Source organism: Pseudorca crassidens, chromosome 2, assembly GCF_039906515.1.
Source record: "Pseudorca crassidens isolate mPseCra1 chromosome 2, mPseCra1.hap1, whole genome shotgun sequence".
NCBI lineage: Eukaryota > Metazoa > Chordata > Mammalia > Artiodactyla > Delphinidae > Pseudorca > Pseudorca crassidens.
This window is the reverse complement of record NC_090297.1, coordinates 48,684,059-48,703,882: the sequence shown is the minus strand read 5'-3', so window position 1 is coordinate 48,703,882 and position 19,824 is coordinate 48,684,059. Positions and strand designations below refer to the sequence as shown.

The following is a 19,824-nucleotide window of genomic DNA, read 5'->3' as shown; positions in this document are numbered from 1 at the left end:
ATTTTAATGCTCATACTGTAGTGGAGAGAGATTATATTCATTTGGGAGTTTTTCCCTTTTAATAGAATGTTTACTTGCCCCTCTCCTTATGAGTTAATTATTATTTTCCTTCCGTAATGCTCTACTTATATCTGAGCAGCCAGTGTGTCTATTAATGTCTTGGGTTTATGAATTGCTGGTGGATCTATCGTTTTGCCGTGTCTATCACTAAAATATCAATAGCTTGGCAGTGTGGTGAGTGAAGATGCAGGCGATAGAGATGCTATGGGTCGCTTTACAGAACCTTCTCACCTATTTTTATAAAACATTTACTTTTAGCAGAGTTTCTTTTCTATGCTTTGATAGGGAGATTGAGTGACTTTTCAGTGAATTATAAAGTAGTGAGTTAAGAATTTGGTAACTTTCCCTTGTTTAGCATTCAGGGGTTTTTTGTTTGTCTTAAGATTTTTCTAACTTTTTTAAATTAAAAAAAATTTAATTTTTATTGAAATATAGTTGATTTACAGTGTTGTATTAGTTTCAGGAGTACAACAAATATATATCTAATTCTTTATATATATATATTCTTTTTTAGATTCTTTTCCATTATAGGTTATTACAAGATATTACAAGATATTAAGAGCCTCAATATCTTGTAATAACCTTGTGTCTTGTTCCTTGTGCTATATAGTAGGTCCTTGTTGGTTATCTCTTTTATATATAGTAGTGTATATATTTTAATCCCAAACTCCTAATTTATCCCCCCTTCTTTCCCTTTGGTAACCATAAGTTTGTTTTCTATGTCTGTGAGTTTATTTGTGCTTTGTAAATAAATTCATTTGTATCATTTATTGTTTTTTACATTTTTAATTCATCTATTTCTTAATTTAATAGACACAGAGCAGCCAGTTATGCAAGTAGTGTGCTAAGTACTGGGGATTAAAAATAACTAAAGCAGGCTTCCCTGGTGGTACGGTGGTTAAGAATCCGCTTGCCAATGCCGGGGACACAGGTTCAAGGCCTGGTCCAGGAAGATCCCACATGCCGCAGAGCAACTAAACCCGTGTGCCACAACTACTGAGCCTGCGCTCTAGAGCTCAGAGCCACAACTACTGAGCACATGAATCCCGCACGCCTAGAGCCCATGCTCCACAACAAGAGAAGCTACCGCGATGAGAAGCACGCGCACCGCAACAGAGTAGCCTCTGCTCACCACTGCTAGAGAAAGCCCACGCGCAGCAACAAAGACCCAACGCAACCAAAAATAAATAAATACATTTATAAAAATAAATAAGGCATCTTCCAGGAGCGCATAGTTCTGAGCAGGACTGACAACAAGGAATTGTAGTACAGTAAGATGAGTGGTACAGGTGAGCTGGGCATATGGTAATAGAGGGTGGCATGGAAGGAGCTCTCTCTCTGCAGAGGGGGCTATCAAGGGAGGCTTTACAGAGTAGGAGATGCTAGAGCAAGATCCCAGTGACCTGGGCCTTGAGTTCTTCAGGTTGGCAGTGAAATGATGGGTGAGGGTGGGAAAAGGCAGTACAGGCAGAGGGAACAGCAAATTCGAGGTGGTGACTGGGAGCCTTTTATTGGAAACCAGCTACCTGCTATTTAAATAACAATCATAGGAGCTGATATTTAAGTGCTCACCGTATGTCACACACTGTTTCAGATTCTTATATCTGCAAACTCAATTAAGCCTTATAATGGCTCTTTGAAGTTGGTATTATCAGCATCACCTTTACAAATCCAAATCAATGCCTGGAGAGATTTGGTAATTTGCTAAATATCACACAGCTGATAGGATCAGGACCAAGACTGGAACCCATGTTCTTTGCCTCCAAAGCCTACAAGGTTAAGTATTATGCTCATGGCCTCACTGCCCTGTAGGACCTTCATTCCAGCTTTGCAGATAAGGCATGCTAATAGCGACTGACAGTCAGGACTGTCTAAGGGGGATAATAACAGTACCTATCTGTCACCTGTGGGGAGGATTAAGTGAGACATAGAAAGTGTTTAGAACAGTGCCTGGTACATAGGAAAGCATTTTTAAACTAGTATTATTTAGTATTATGATTTAAACTAGTATTTGAAACTAGTATAATAATACCAACTTCAAAGTATTATTATTAAAAGTAGTAGAGCCCAATAAACAGGAATTCAATAGTACTCAGGGATTAAACCACTTAGGGAAGAGATATGGGAACACATGTATATATATAACTGATTCATTTTGTTGTAAAGCAGAAACTAACACACCATTGTAAAGCAATTATACTCCAATAAAAATGTTAAAAAAATAAAAACCACTTAGGGGTAGTTTACTGCAGAGGTCATTATTCAAGAGACACTGTGGAGTTGGTGACATTTGATATAAACCTGGATGGCTTAATGGTAGAATTCCTATAGGTAGGACTTGGGGACAGGGAAGTATTTCAGCAAGAGAGAACAGAATGCAGAAATGCAAGCAGACTGGAAAATTCCATCATGCTTGAGAAAAGTGAATAATCTTCTGAAAGCAGAGGGTCTGTAAAGAGAAACGGAGAATAAAATCAAACAGGTAGTTAGAAATTGCTTATAACTAATGGCGTTTGTTGAATGTTTGGCACTGTTTATATTTTGTATTATTGAGTCATCATAAGCATTTTCCCGGGATTATAGACTCATTGTTTTCATTTGAAGAAAATGAGGTTCAGAGAGGTTACATAATTTGCTTGCCATCATCCAGCTAAGAAGTGGTAGAACTTGAACTCGAACCCAAGTCTATGGGTTGGGTTCTTAAGTCTATGGGTAACTTAAAGTACCATGTTCATTTGACTACCCCATGCTTTCATCTTTGTAGCTCTGACCTTTCTACACATCATGAATATTGATAGAATAATTTTTCTAGTGAAAAGGGTAGGAGAAAAAAGTAAGAATAATGTGTCAACGTGTTCTTCTTAGAATTTTGCTTATCAACCACTATAGCCCAACATTTTCCCACTTAATAGGCTGTGTCTACTTCTATTAAGATGGAAAGAACTGGTCTCCCTGATTCCGTTGACACATACCCCAGCTCCGGTTTCCTATTTGTGTGTACCTCTTACAACAGGTACCTCCTAGAATAAGAGCTAATGGTTAAAAGTTTGGGTGTTGAAGTACTGCCAGGTGCCAGGGCTAGAAGCCCAGCCCCACCCTTCATAGCTGTGGTCAAGAGCAAGATACTTACTTTCTCTATGTTTGTTTCCTTATCTATTTAATGATGACAGTATGGTACCTATGTCAGTGGGTAACTGCTGGAAATAAATGGATTATTCCATATAAAGACTAAAAACTGCTATTAAAATGCTATGATCGTTCATTAAATATTAGCATTATTGTTGTCATTATTATGCCTTATATCTTGTGTCTCACCAAATAAAGACCTATGACCAGCTCTTTTGGGGAGGACTTTCCCATAGTTGTCTTTTCATATATTGCTGAAGAGATTGTAAAATTGCACAGCCTTTGTAGATGGTAATTTGACAATATCTATCAAATATTATAATACATGTTTTCTTTACCCAATAATTCCACTTCTAGGTGTTTATCCTACAGATAGATTCATAGAAGTGAGAAATGTGGAATTTGTACATTTTGCATTTTAACCTGTGTAGGTATAACCTAGTCCAACTTTTTAAGATACAGATTGATGACTATGCTATGCTTTGTTTGTACCCTCCACGTAGTCTAACACAACACTTGGCACAGAGACACTGACAAATGCCCTCTTGTTTAGCCTGGTACAATTCCTTCGGATCCCTGTGCCCCAAGCCCACCTACACGCACCGCATACACTTTAGATGTTGCTTCATCCTGAGCCACTCAACTCTAAACACCGTTGTGACTGCTAACTCTGGTTTGCTTTCAAAATTGACATATACTTCTTTCATTATAGCGATGTCCTTGGCTTCTCTCCATGACTGTTCCTGACTCGGGGCCCCGGCAATCTTGGGAAAACATCATCCAGTTTCTTGGATCCAGATCCTGGGGCCTCCATTTCCCCAGCATTACCCCCGCCCAGCCTGGACGCACTGACCCAAGCGTTTCCTAGGACACGTGTAAGTAAAATACTTGACTCTTCCATGATAATAGTTTAAATCGTCCCCTCCCCTCCACTGCACACTCCACTTTGGAGCATGATTTTGTTTCTCTCGGATGCCGTTCCTATTCTCTCCCTTTCTGGAGCTAACTGCCTGTCCTGAAGTTTATACCCTCAGGTTTAGTATTTGTTGAATCAGTAATTATCCAAGGAGCCGGTAGGCAGTAGAATCTGAGAACTGAAAGGCAGAAGGCTTTGTTCTCCTCCTGTGTGGTTCCATTCAGGCTACTTGTCTCTGACTTAGACTGGAGACTAAATGGATTAAAATAAAACCAATTTAAGCGAAAAGAAGAAACGTTCACAGACACAGAAATAGAGATTCCTGCTATCTGGCTGCCTAGAAGATCTGCAGGCCTCACCAAGGAATTTAAAAAGTAATGTTTCTTATCATAAGTGACAGAAATATGCTACTTTCTGCATCAGTAGATATGAAGATTAAAGGGTCTGACCGTGTTAAACAATTTCGCACGGCACCAGGCACCCTGGGCTCTGCTCTCTGCCTTATTACCCTTCATCTTGTGGCTATTTCAGGCCCAATTTAAGAATACAATGCGGTCTGGCTTTGCAAATTGACATCCTTTAATTTAAACTGTCTTGTGGGAGAATTAAGAAATTATGGAACAATTATATGCCTTGAGTTGAAAGCTGGATGGCATCCCGAGATCCTTGTACATCAGCCATTTGAATTAAGTCACATAATTGAATTACACCTTTGCCCCCCATAATATCTTGTGGCAAATATGTTGGTATTTCGTTCTGGGAAAATGCTTCCATAAAAGTAAATAGGGGTTGGAGATTGACCTGGGTGTCAAAGGAAACCTAGGGGCAGGGTGGGATGACATTTTGAGATTTTGTGCGGGGAGGTTGATTAGCAGAGCAAGTGTTCCATTTGAAGTTTAAATGGAAGTTCGCAGATCAAAACTCTGTACATGATACGTGGGGAAGTATGCTTTCCCCAGTCTCCCTCTGCGTTGTCCTTCAACCTTCAGCTTAAGCGTGTATTGCTCATTCTCAAGGCTTCTTTTAACATCTCCCATGAACAAAGATGCTGGGTTTGGTATAGCTTCCTTTGTCCGCCATGTTTTCCCATATACCCTTCCATCAGAGCACCTCCCACAGTGATGACAAGTCTCCTTTACCAGGCCATGTGGCTGAGCAGGGAACTGTGTCCAACTTGCGTAGCATGGTTGTAGCGCTCAGTCAGTATCTGTTGAATGAGGCTTTATTTGGAAGCTTCAGTGGTTAGGTTCTAAACTCAGTCTTCTTTTGTAGTATGGAAATCAGAAGGATGGAGAATCTGATAGTAATTTTTAAAGCATTGTTCTTAAGTAGGGTTTTTTTTTGCCCCCACTTTTGTCATTCGACCCTTTTGTCAAGGATTTCTTAAACACCAACTCTGTCCATTTAACAAATGTTTATTAGGCACTTATTATATCAAAAAGCTAAGGTAGGTGCTGAGGGGGAAAAATGGCCAAAAATTATTCCCTGTTCTTTCGAGGAGCTCAAAATCCTATTGGGAATTGGAGAGGTTGGTGTGGGAAATAGGCTAATAGCCTTGGTGACTGAAGGAGCAAGCAGGCTGCTGTTGAGTGGTCCAGGACTATGAAAGGGGGTGATGGTAAATTCCATTTTACTCCCCTCTGAAGCTTGTTCTGCCCTGCCGCCGCCCCCCGCCCCCACATCATCCATTTTGGAACCCAGCAGAGAAGAAAACTCTTGGACGAATGGCCCGTGGTCAGGCAGAATGTGTGCCTTTCATCTGAAAACTCCTCCAAGGAAGAGAGCTTTTAAAGCACTGTTCTGCCCCACCTCCTTTCCCCACCGCCCCCAGCTTCCAGCTCTCCATCCTCTCGTGCAGCCTTCTGGGTCTTCGTATTCTTTGTCTATTCCGTGCAGCACAAGAACCTCTCTCTTTTTAAAAGCTCTTTACCTTTTCTTTACCTTTATCAAAAAAAAAACACTCTTGGAGCTTTAAAACCCAACTACAGCTATCCTCCTGAATATATTTGTGTGGAAGGGATTAATCAAGTCTGTCAAACATTGAGCTGTGAAACCTTTAATATTTCTAAAATGTTTAAAGTCTGCATGTTTATGACACGCATCATTGAGAATAATCTTTCTATTTTGTAAAAAAAAAAGTTAAATGCTCACTGTAAAATATTGTGGTGATGAGCGCAGTGGGTGACAGGCTCAAGCAGGGGCCCGTTTGTGATACTGGAGTGGAGTTTCTGGTAAAACCTTTCTCTGACATCACTCCCCTAGAGACCACCCATCATCTACCCCTCATCTATGTGTATGAATGTTTTATATTGTGGAATTCTAGAACCTTGGTGCTCAAAGGGAAAGGAAAGAAGGAGAAAGGGACTGGTCTTTGTGGAGTGCCTGCTTTGTGCCGGGTGTCGTGTCTGTGTGCTTTGAGTGTTGTCACGTGGTCATTTTCACAACTGCCTTTATAGCAGGCAGTATCGCCACTGATTTATAGACAAGGAAACTAAGATTCAAAAGGCGAAGCGATTTTCACACGATCACGCAAATATTCATTTGCAGACCTGGGACTTGACCCTAAACTAAGCCTCTCTAATTCTCTCACTCTGTTTATGTGGCATAAGCTTGGCAAATGCTTAATACAAAGTAGGCACACACGAGAGGGTTCCCAGAGTTGTTTTTTAATGAAGAATCTTTGTTCTACAGACAGAGAGACAGTGTAGATTATTGGGCATGATTCTGAGAATCAGAGGTGTTAGATTTTAAGATGTTTAATCCAGAAATGGTGGTAGTTTCCTTAGAGTAGGGAGAGAGCCATTCAGGGCTTTTTATTAAAATAGCTAATACAAACAGCTATTTATTTATAAAGTGCTTTTACGTGCACAACCTGATTTAATCTACTCTGTAGGCTTGTGATGTCACATCAGCATTTTTGCCATTTTACAGATGGGAGAACTGAGGGCCAAAGACATGGTTAGTCCTGCCTAGGTCACTCAGCTAGAAGCAGCTCAGTTGATGCTCCAACTTTGTTTTTCTGGTGCCAAAGCCACAATCTCACCACTATACTGTACCATTTTTAAAGCATTTGATTATTATTCCTAAGAATGCAAAGAATAAAGTTTTGAAAAGAAAAGCATGAAAAGACCTTAAAGACCCATCAGTCTTGTTTTCCAGATTTGACAGCAGAGGCACAGACACTGAAAATAGTATAAAAGAGGCCCAAGCAATGTGTTATGATAACATTGAAGAAAGGTGAATGTATTCATATGGAGTGTAAAACCAGGGAGGGCTGCCCTGAGGTGGTGACCCTTGATAATGTCCTAAAATGAGGAGGATTTAAATAGAGGGTGAAAATTCAACAAATGATGCTAAAATGGAAGAAAGGAATGATTGTGTGGCAAAATGACAATATGGTGGACCCATGGGCAGAGCCCCTTCAAGAAAGCTCGAGTTTGTTGTTTCAGTATAATTAGTTGTGTAACTTGCATTGACAGAGTGCCACCATAGCGCCACACACACGTGTAATTAAACCCCCTGCCAGCCAGGCAGTGTCTTCCTCATGCCTCCACTTCATGCCCCAGCTTTGCATCAGAGCAAGTGACCAAAAGAAAGGCCCTGAGGTTGGGATAATTTGAAATTTCAAGCTCACCTTGTCTGTGAGTGGACCTTTTTGTGTTTACCTGTCTGTGTCATATTGGGAGGAAAAACAGATACAAGACTTAGAAGGAGGCAGAGCTTTCTGCTCCTAGGTTACCGTGAAGACAACAGGCCCATTTCTGGAACTCTTTTGGGTGGGCGAGATGTATCCCCAGTTTACATTTAGCAAACTGTAATTAGCATCAGCTGGAGAAGAGAAACAACTGTGTTGGGAAATACCATTTTCCTCTGCACAACAGCCTCTGTCCCTAAGGGTGGTCCCCAGCATTGGGTTTTTCTTGATAGGAGGCAGTGTACAGATGCCCTGTGTAGCTGAAATGGGGTTATTCTGGGGGTGAAGCTCTTTACATAGAGACCAGATGCTGATCCACTTCAGCTGGCAGAGTGTACCTTGCTTACATATCAGCCAGTTGGAATTGTGAGGTTTTTGTATGTTTTCATTCATTCCTTGAACACACATGAACCCACACCCAGGTAAACCTTACTAGATGCTGAACAGTAGGTTAGATGCTAGGGACTACGTATCACCCATGCCTCTGTGAAAAGCCATGCTGGTCAAAAGCAGATTAGTGGATGGATACACAGAGAACCAGCTGAGGCTTTTTGGTTTGGGGACTACTGAGTAAATCAGACACTCCCTGTGGATTAGTTAGGATAAGTAATGCTAGCTGCATTAACCGTAACCCCTCCCAGCCTAGATGAACACAGAGTCTTGTCTTGACATTCCCTTAAACTCAGTTCCTACTCAAACAAATGCAAGATCATCTGAAAGATTGCCCTTTACTACCACGTTGAGCGGACCTTCCAGGAAAAATTATCTTCCAGTGTAAAATGGAATTCTACTGGTGAGGATTTAATTAAGAGCCTGAAATGACTTCATAACTTTTGACCTCAGAATTCCTCTTTCAGTATTCCATCCTAAAAATAGAAATTACAAAGATGTATGAATAAACAAGTTTATTTCCACATTACTTGTAGTTTTGAAAAAGGGAAAACAAAATTTCCCAAAAGGAGGAAAATGCTTCACTAAAGTTTTTCATATTCAAATAAAGTAGTCATTAAATAAAACATTCTAAAGAATTTTTTATTGTTCTTAATGGCATATGGACATGAAGGTAAGCTTCAGGACTTTATGTACAACACAATTCCAATTTTGATGCAAACGTATCTCTAGGTGTATAGGCATAGACCCCTAAAAAGGCTGAAGACAAGGCATTAAGATATTAGGAGTGAATTTCTCTGTGTAGTAGGATAAGGAGAGCTTTTATTTCCCTCTTTATATTTTTTCTTCTAAATCTGATATTATGATTGAGAATGCATCACTTTTATGAATATAAAAACAATCATTAAAAACAATTTCTAAGTGTAAAGAAGAAGGGCTTTGGATCAGGACTGACTCATGTAGGGGAGATCTCAAGTAACTCAGGCGGGAAGAGCCAAAGGGCATGTGCAAGCCGTGTTGTAGAACTGTGTCAGGTCCAGAGGGGGAACAGTGGGCTGGAGGCCAGAGGACATTATAAAAGTCAGGATTTCTGCAAACTAAGGGGCCCACAACTGGGCTAGAGAGCATAACTGTCAACTCTAACTGGTATTCAAAATGGGAAAACTGAACCGATTAAAACATTTAAGATTAGGACAGTGGGTTCAAGTCTTGGCTCTACTGCTTACTAGCTGTATGGCTTTGGGCATGTGTCTTAACCACTCTGAACCTCATTTTTAGAATGCAAATAAAACCACATTCTTTATAGTATTGCTGTGACATTAAATGTGACCGTTATTTTCAAATACCATATGAGGTAAGGGGGCACTTGGGCTGTGATGCTGCACAATACTATATATATATGTGTATGGTGTGTGTGTGTGTGTGTATATATATATATATACACACACACACACACACACACACCATACACATATATATGCCAAGTAGGGCCTGGGGTCAAAATATGAGGGGCTTCAGTGGTTGGACCTATGAACACATTCTCTTCAAATAACTAGAAAACAAGGAGGTAAGGATGGAATTGCGGTGTGGTGTTATTGACAGCATTGACCAACACCTGTTCTTAGCTGTGATCCTTTTGGCCTCTGGGGAAACAGAAGAGACAGAATCTAGCCTGGCTTAGAGAAGCTTGGGGCAGATTATCTGTAACACCGTGGAAGCTAAAGCCTGGCCTCTCCCACCGCGTTCAAAGGGGCGCACCTTGGGGTAAAGCCCTTTCCTCATTGCAGCTTTTCATAGTCCTCTCCTGCCTTCATTCCCCACCCTGTCCCTGCCCCCACAGGACCATCACCAGGACCACCTGGAGCCTTAGTCTGAAGGAGTCTCTGTCACTGTGACCCTCACCTGAAATTTGGGGTGTTCATCCTGGGAAGTCTCCCCCATCTTTTTTTTTTTTTTTTTTTTTTTTTTGCGGTACGCGGGCCTCTCACTGTTGTGGCCTCTCCCGTTGCGGAGCACAGGCTCTGGACGTGCAGGCTCAGCGGCCATGGCTCACGGGCCCAGTCGCTCCGCGGCATGTGGGATCTTCCCGGACCGGGGCATGAACCCGTGTCCCCTGCATCGGCAGGTGGACTCTCAACCACTGCGCCACTAGGGAAGCACCCGCCATCTTTTCTTTGCGTGTCCAGCTTGGCATCCAGGCAGTCAAGGCCCACTTCATGTCCAGCCGGCACCTCAACCAGGAGAAAGGTGAAACGTCCTGAATGAAATGTTCTAAGGCATCGTTGGTTCTCACCAGATGATTCTGAGCAAGGGGGCACTTGGGCTGCAACACTGCACCATTCTACAGAATCAAAGGAGTGGAAAGTCAGGCAGCCCTGGAAGCCATGATTTCACCGCTATCTTAGCTCAAGCTGCTGTACCAAAAACACCATAGACCAGGTGGCTTAAACAGCAATTAGTTATTCCTCACAGTTCTGCAGGCTGGGAAGTCTGAGATCAGTGTGCTGGCAGATGCAGTGTCTTGAGGGCCCATTTCCTGGTTTGTAGGCAGCCATCCTTTCCTTGTATCTCACCTGGCAGAGAGAGCAGAGAGAAGAAGCCAGCGGTCCTGTCTCTTCTGTCTTTTTATTTCTTTTATTTATTTATTTTTGGCTGTGTCAGGTCTTAGGTGTGAGTCGCGGCACACGGGATCTTCTGTTGCGGTGCGCAGTCTTCTCTCTAGTTGTGGCGTGTGGGGATTTTTTTTCTCTCTAGTTGTGGCATGGGAGCTCCAGGGCATGTGGACACTGTAGTTTACGGCATGCGGGCTCTCTTGTTGAGGCACGTGAGCTCAGTAGTTGTGGTGTGCGGGCTTAGTTGCCCCACGGCATGTGGGATCTTAGTTCCCCAACCAGGGATCAAACCTGAGTCCCCTGCATTGGAAGGTGGATTCTTTACCACTGGACCACCAGGGAAATTCCCTGTCTATTTTTTTAAAGGCACTAATCCCATTCATGAGCACTCCACCCTAATGACCTAATGACCTCCCAAAGGCCCCACCTCCTAAACCCATCACATTAGGGATTAGGATTTCAACATATCAGTTCTGGGGAGACACAAGCGTGCAGTCCGTATCAGCATCCCTGCTGCTTAAGCAGGGGGTCCTGAATCATTTTCCCACTTCTGTCTGAAGCCAGTCTAAATGGATGATCACAACCATCTCCTCTGGTGATGAAGACAACTATGTGCCAGATACTGTGCCCAAGCATTGTCACATGTGGTACATCTGTCTTTCATTGTATTGTGTTTCCTCCAGCAAGAAGAGTTTTGTTTTTCTCCTCTGCTGACTGCTTTTTTCCCCCTCCTAGGCGTATCTTTAGTTATATGACTTCTAAACTGAGCAAAGGTGGGATGGGAGTTCCTGAAGGTGCTATGGGATGTGTTATTTTGGGTGTCTACACCCTCTTTCCCTACATAGTTGAGGGGGACTAGTTTGCTGGGATGCCCTTGAAATTCAGCCCAAATATTTTCAGCTTAACTTAAATGATGCTCAGTGACTTCTAAGAGAAAAGAGCATGAAAGGAAATTGCTCTGTTTGCAGCTTAGTGACTCCCCCAAATTCTAGGCTGGTCTGTGAGTCATGCTGCCAAGAAACCTGTTGCTGATTATGCTGGATGCCCCATAAATTAATGAGGGCTGGACTTGGAGGTGACAACGATCACTGAGTCTCTGGAACAGGAAATGCAACACTAATACTTATGTTTCAGAAATGTCCTTTTGTCTATATGTTTGGAGGAGAAAGTGCTGTTGAGGATCAATTTCATATTGACTTTAAATTTTTCAATTGACCCAGAGCCCTTTTTATTAAGTAATGTGCACAAAAACATTTCATCCCAGGCCAACTTGATGGCTTGGAGAATTCCCTTCAGAGTACGGCAACCTGGAGAGAATTAGAAAAGCAATTCATTCATTTACTCTTTTATTCATCCTTTAATAAATATTTATTGAGCACCTGCTACGTGCTCAGTTCTAGAAACTACACTAGACAGTGAGCAAGACCCAATCTGCCCTCAAGGAATCTAAAATCTAATGAGCTTGACAGACACATCGATAAATAAGCCTGGCCTAGCGTGATGTGTTTTGTTAGACGTAAGTGCAGGGTATGTGGAAGTAATGAGGACGGAATCAGAGGCATCCTGTGTACTTGGTGAGTACTTAGCTCTTGTTGATTGAATGAATGAATGAGTGAGTGAGTGAATCAGATGGCCCTCAAGCTGAGATTTGAAGAGAAGTAGAAATGGAAAAAGAGGTAAAGGGCATTTGGGGCTGAGGAAAAGCATGTACCAGGACAGGGGTGTGTGATGTTTTAAACATAGCCCAGCTGTGAAAGGAAGCAGAGGTGGGCTCCAGGGAGTCAAGGACTGGACATAAGGACCTTGGGTGTTGAGCCATCACCTGTGCAAATAGACATTCTCACAGAAGGCAGAGTGGACCCAAGGGGCCTTGCACCCCGTTAGAGGACAGGTCTCACCACACAACAGATTCCTCATCCTGCTACATTATTTTCTGTGTTTAGAGAGTAGATCGTACGTGAAGCAGGTAGTTGCCCATTGGTTCCTTTGGACACTTTCCTGAAGAGGCACAGCCCTAGAACCAAAGTGCCTGCTCTGAGAAAGATCTAGTTTCAAATCCTGGTCCTGCCATCCTACGCTGAGCAGACACCGCTGCTTGCCGCAAAGCCAGCCTCTATCTTCAGTTCTGACTGAATGTTGGGCAAAACAATGTGAAATCTCCCTCTGTTTGCTGCCTTCCTGTACTTTGCTCAGCTCGTCTTTCCCACATTCTTGTTACTGTCTTCCTGTTCATTGGTGTTGCCATCTTGTTTTCTTTTGTTTTAATCTTGTTTGGATCGTCAGGCCAATCTGGGGAATCTTGAGTATCACTCTTCTGAGCGTGTACCTCTGGGATGTGGTCCCTGGGCTTTGACTTACAGGTTAGAAATTCTGTCGCACTCCCCTGAACTTGATTCAATGGCTGCAGTGGCCGGGCTGATTTATGGCCGTCTCTTTCCATGTTTGATCTTAGCAAACAGACAGCTGTTATAGAGCAGCTTCATTTTACTCACCTGCTGGCATCTTCATGTTTGGTCTAATAGCTTGTTAACTGTTCTGAGGACAGGCACTGCCCTTCCTGGCTACCATGGAGAGATTGGTCTCTATGGAAACCACATCACATCGGGGACCATGCTCATTCTTCAAGGCTTTCCTTCTCCATTTTTCTCTGGTGGCTTCTGGGTAACCTGTAATGGTTGGAGCCCTGCCTCACCCTGCCAGGAAGCCACTGCTGATTTAAAGCCTCTCAAAGGATCGTAACAAGACACACTGCTTTCCTCTGGCCTTGTTGCTTATTCTCCATCACACTTGGTCCAGGCCTGCAGGGAGCTGTCATCTCCCCTTTATCATCTCTCTTTTTGGCATTCCCCAGGTATTGTTCTCACTCTCTCTCAGAAAGCTTTGACACAGTTTCTCCAGATCTCTTTGCTCATTAATGTCTTGCAACAATCCTTCTGAATCCTGGCATTCAACATATTCTTTTTTCCCTCATTTCTTTTTGTTTATACTCTTTTACTCATCTTTTCAGAAATGACTCCCAAGCTGTTTGGTCTTCATCTGTACCAAAGAGATTTGTGTCAAAGAGACTCATGTAGACTGTTCAGTTATAATATATGAAGAAAGAACTGACTTATGTGTAATAGGACTCTAGAGTGTTTGTTCTGCTGATGGCATTCAGGGTTCAACAATAATACTACTAGTAATTGTGAGTGTTTATGTAGAGCTGACTAGGTGCCGGGCATTGTGGTAGTAATCACCTGTGTCTTCACAATAATCCTGTAAGGTCAGTACTCTTATTGTCTCCATTTTACAGATGAGGAAACGGAGACACAGAAAGTTAAGGAACATGCCCTAGGGCTCCCAGCTGTTAAATGACAGAGCTAGGACTTGAACCCTGGTCTCAGAATCCATGCTCTTCACCACTGTACCATACACTGGGCAGTGACTGTTGATGTCTGTACACATGTTCCCAGAAATGGCCCATTTCTGCTAAGCTAAGTTGTACTCATCAACAATGTCAAGATTAAATGTCACCTGCTCTGTGAAACTACCCAACTTCCTCCACATTCACGATGTAAGTTCATTTGTTCATTTGACAAACATCAAACATAGTGGTGATAGCCCATTCATTCATCCATTCAACAAGATTTTATCAGGTGCCTTCCGTGTTACTGTGCTGGGCATTATGGCTACAATGGTGACCCTGCTCTCATCCTACTTATTTGTTTTTTCTTAACATCTTTATTGGAGTATAATTGCTTTACAATGGTGTGTTAGTTTCTGCTTTATAGCAAAGTGAATCAGCTATACGTATACCTATATCCCCATATCCCCTCCCTCTTGCATCTCCCTCCCACCCTCCCTATCCCACCCCTCTAGGTGGTCACGAAGCACGGAGTTGATCTCCCTGTGCTATGAGGCTGCCTCCCACTAGCTATCTATTTTACGTTTGGAAGTATATATAAGTCCATGCCACCCTCTCACTTCGTCCCACCTTACCCTTCCCCCTCCCTGTGTCCTCAAGTCCATTCTCTACGTCTGCATCTTTATTCCTGTCCTGCCCCTAGGTTCTTCATAACCATTTGTTTGTTTGTATTTTTTTAGATTTCATATATATGTGTTAGCATACGGCATTTGTTTTTCTTTTTCTGACTTCGCTCTGTATGACAGACTCTAGGTCCATCCCCTACTTATTTTTGAGAAAAGAAAAGTAAGCCAGAAGATAGATAGACAGACAGGCAGAAAGAAAGACAGCAGGAGTCAGAGATAGCTGTATCTATACATATCTATAAATTATATCTATGGATCTACATTCATAAGCCTCTTTATCTATTGATGAATCAATCCACTGGTATTAAGGGTTTTTTCCAATCAATTTCTTCTGCCTCTTTATATGATAAAGCTCGCGTCCTGTTTCCTGTTCTCCAATGACCCATTCCAGACCCCGACTCCCAGAAAATGTTTCCTCATTGGAAACCATCCAAGCACAATCACAGCACCATGCTTTAGCTCAGCCCTTTTTCTCTGCCTCAAGTTCCCTTTTCACATTTCCCCTCTCACATTTCTCCTTATACGAGTCCTTTCCAAACACCAAGGCTAAGTTCCAGCACCCTTCTCTGTGGAACTGCTCCAACATCCCCTTAACCACATTCCCACCTACAAGGAATCGGTCTGTATGTCCTCTGTGCTCCAGTGACACCGACACACCCCTCTGTGACAGCATCTATGACTCCAAGCCCAGCTGTCCATGTGCACGTTTGTTCTCCTCACTAGGACTGCAGACCCCTTGACGGTGAGGAACAGGCCTTATTGCTTGCTGTATTTGAAGAACCTAGAACAGTGCCTGGTAGATACTAGACTCCTATTTTTTCAAATTAAACTATTATTAATAATAATAACTTTGAAAGCATCTGATTGCCATCTGTATCTGACACTCTGCTAAGCATTTCACTTGTTTTATTACATTTTTCAATCATAAGAATCTTATAATGTAGATTATGATAGAGAAGCTCCAGTTTACAGATGAGAGACTAAGGCTCTGAGAGTGTATGGTACCTGCCCAGGTCACATGCCCCTAGGCAGGAGAGCCCGTCTAGATCCCAAGGGGACTTGCTGTATAGCATGTGAGAGTGGAGTCTGTTTGCTCTCTGTTCCCCATTGTTGCCCCTGTGCCTAGCACAGTAACCCTGAAGACACTTGGTCAAATCCTGTAGACTGGATGAATGCATGTTCTGTACCTAGTACCCTTTGATGTTGGTGGAATGAACAATGAACTTATATCTTGAGTCTGGAGTAAAGTAGGGATCTAGAAGTGCTTTCACTTTCATATATAGTTTTACACACACACACACACACACACACACACACACACACGGAAAAGGAAACCAGAGAAGGATTCTGTAAAATTCTGATAAGATGACCCCTGGCTGCAAGCTGTATGTTTGTATTTTTTGTAGCAGTTGCCTTTGGGTTTAGGTGAAGTTGCTGGCAGAACCAGAACAGTCTTTTAGATGTTCGTAGTCCAGAAGGGTCAGACTTTGTAGTCAATAAAGCCAGTATGAATTCCAGCCTTGCCATGGCCTCTGTGTGACTTTGGGCCAGTTAACCCCTCTGAAGTTCAACGTAGTGATTAATGTGTGAGAATCGGATGGCCTGGCTCTAAGTTTACTCAACTTCTCTGTGCTTCCGTTTCCCTACCTGTAAAATGGTTATAATAATATCATTTCCCTCATAAAGCTGATGTGAGAATTAAATCAGTCAGTTCATCTGAAGCCTTTAAAATAGTACCTGACACCCAGAAAACTAGACTTAGCTCTTAGATGATTCTATTTCAGAGGGATGTAGTGAGAGTTAAACGATTAATACATTCATGAAGCATCTAGACTTCTAAAGCTTAGGCTCAGAACTGGTACTACGTCACTTCCACCATATTCTCTTGGTTAAAATTTCAGAACAATCCCAGATTCATGGCTGTGGAGGGGACGAAGAGGGACCTAAATGCAGGAGGAGAGATTCATCAGGGGCCACAAAGGGGTAGCCTGTCACAGCATTAATAGAAGAGGCGACATGGGCTATAGATCTGAGTTGGTGTCAGTGGGTATTAAAGAGGCAAAATGGATATCAGTAATTTCACACATTGACACCTATTCTACTCTCGGAAGAGCCCTCAGGCTCTCCCCTCAGAACCTGTTCCTCATTTTCTACAGCATTGTAACCAAGTGTTAGTATATGCTTCACACAAGAAATCAGAAGAATGTTTGCGAGATGGAATTGTTTCTAGAGACAGGTCCCCTGGCAACAAAAAAGGGAAACATGACAAAAGACAAAACATGAAAAACTGTAATAAAATGAAAAAAAAAAATCCTACAATGAAGGGGAAATGAGGGCATTTGCCACGGACTGGCATACAGACAAGCATGTATTTTGCATGTGTGCTGTTTCATCGGAAGCTGGATGGATACTGCGTACCCTAGCCTTTCCAATCCCTCCATCGGTGGTGGTGAGGAGGGGAAGGGGTTGTATTCCTGATGCTCGTCCAAGGAGGCAGGGGTTGTCTCGTTCACAGTGGAATCCCCATGACTGGCCCTTAAAAATTGGTGCTTTGTAAGCATTCGGTAATGGTATCGTCAGCCGTTTATTTGAATGGTTTGCTATTTGCTGGTACCATACTAAATGTTTTCCAGATATCACGCAACTCCACTTTACAGTTTAAAAATCCTTTTCACCAGTATCAACTCTTTTATCTTCATTAGGATCACCTCGTTATAGATGAGAAGATTGAGACTTGGGAACATGGGTGTTTGCTGAATTGGCCAAGTTGGGCTATAAACTCATATGGTTCTGTCTCCTAATCCAGTGTTCTGTGTCCTTACCCCAGACATCCCAGATTATAAGTCGCTCCATCCAGATCATTTACTCATTGACCACATTTACTGAGTCTGTGCTAAGTGCCTAGGAGTCTCGGGCCAGTCTCTGCTGCATACTCATTGATTTTGATCTGATGATGTGCTCTGCATTTCGATATACACGATATAAATTCATTTTCACCATTGCCGCATGAGGTAGAGACTCTCGCCAGTGCTGCCAATGAGAAAATTGAGCTCAGAGAGGTTAAGTGAATTTCCCAAAGTCCTGCAGTTGGATGGTGCCAGAGCTGAGATTCCAACACAAGTCTTTGTCATGCCTAAGCCCATGGTCTTTCCGTTATATCATGTTACTTCGTCTTCCTCCTACAAGATGGCCTTTCAGCTGTACTCCAGTCATCTTCCCATTATGCTGGACCCTCTGCGCTGGACGCAAGCGCAGAGCCTGGAATCGAGGCTGAAGATGTGTCAGCACTCACAGGCAGGGTCAGAGTTTTCTGTACCAAACGCCTAGACCTATACATAGGTATAGGCTAACACTGAGCGTCTCCTGTATGCGTCTAGCATTGGGCGTGCCATTTACATACAGTATTGCATTGCAACCTCACGTCAAACTTACAAGGTTGATACTATTGCCCCATTTTACAGAGGAGGAAACAGAGGCTAAGAAGGGAGAAGTACCTTTCCCAAAGTCATTTACTCTGCCCAACTCCAAAGCACTATTTACTCTCTCAGATGCCTCAGAGAGGGTTTGAATTATATAGAACACTGTCTAGGAAAACTTTATGAAAAAGGTGAAGCCTGAGCTGTACCTTGGAAAACGTATCATGCAGACAAGATAAGTCTGCTGAGGGCCAATGAGCCTGCTATTACAGTTGTGATTAGGTTTCCATGTGTTTCTCAAATCAGATGTGTAAATATAATCAAAAACATTTCTCTTTGCAGCGCAGACCTCCAGCAGATTCCACCCGGCATCGTAGTTCTGAGGAAAGATGATAAATTAGCTCTAATTAGCTTTCCCACGCATCAAGGCACATTTCTCCTGTCGCTGCTTTGCAAACAGGAGAGAGACGGACTCTGCTGGGCTTCTCCTAAGGAACATGGTCTGCAAGGGGATGGTGGTAGCGGGTTTGGCACATGACTTTCGGTTCTGTATCACCTTGTGCTGCTGTGCGCAAGCTTTTTGTACTCCCTGGCCTTTGGTTTTTCCTTCTTGTAAAATGAGGAGCTCAGACTAGATTCTTTCTTCTCTTATACAGTAAGAGTCCATGAATCTACTGTCCTGGAGGATTTCCCAGCTCGAAGTACCAACTGCTTTTGTATATGCAGTAGAGTTATTGAGTAGCCACTGTTTATCAGGCATTGACCTAGATACTGGAGGTATAAAGATGAGTAAGAACTGGTCTCTGTCTTTTATTTATTTATTTTTTTTGACCGTGGCAGAACCTGCCTCATGATTTTATTTTATTTTTTTTGAATTTTATTTATTTTTTTATACAGCAGGTTCTTATTAGTTATCTATTTTATACATATTAGTGTATATATGCCAATCCCAATTTCCCAATTCATCCCACTACCACCCACCTCCCGCTCTCCCCCCTTGGTGTCCAAACATTTGTTCTCTACATCAGTGTCTCTATTTCTGCCCTGCATACTGGTTCATCTGTACCATTTTTCTAGATTCCACATATATGCGTTAATATACGATATTTGTTTTTCTCTTTCTGACTTACTTCACTCTGTATGACACTCTAGGTCCATCCACATCTCTACAAATGACCGAATTTTGCTCCTTTTTATGGCTGAGTAATATTCCATTGTATATATGTACCACATCTTCTTTATCCATTCGTCTGTCGATGGGCATTTAGGTTGCTTCCATGACCTGGCTATTGTAAATAGTGCTGCAATGAACATTGGGGTGCATGTGTCTTTTTGAATTATGGTTTTCTCTGGGTATATGCCCAGTAGTGGGATTGCTGGGTCATATGGTTGTTCTATTTTTAGTTTTTTAAGGAACCTCCATACTGTTCTCCACAGTGGCTGTATCAGTTTACATTCCCACCAGCCGCGCAAGAGGGTTCCTTTTTCTCCACACCCTCTCCAGCATTTGTTGTTTGTAGATTTTCTGATGATGGCCATTCTGACTGGTGTGAGGTGATACCTCATTGTCGTTTTGATTTG

At 42.5% G+C, this 19,824-nt stretch overlaps 1 protein-coding gene across 2 annotated transcripts in view; it reads left to right on the top strand.

Annotated features, from left to right (window-relative positions):
• The window catches only part of DAB1 (DAB adaptor protein 1), a 1,170,471-nt gene that overhangs the window by 351,363 nt on the left and 799,284 nt on the right, over window positions 1-19,824 (top strand). For both annotated transcript variants that reach the window (XM_067726314.1, XM_067726315.1), the window contains exon 2: window positions 3,899-4,061. The gene's annotated coding sequence lies outside the window, so the exon portion shown is untranslated. The remainder of the gene's footprint in view (window positions 1-3,898; window positions 4,062-19,824) is intronic.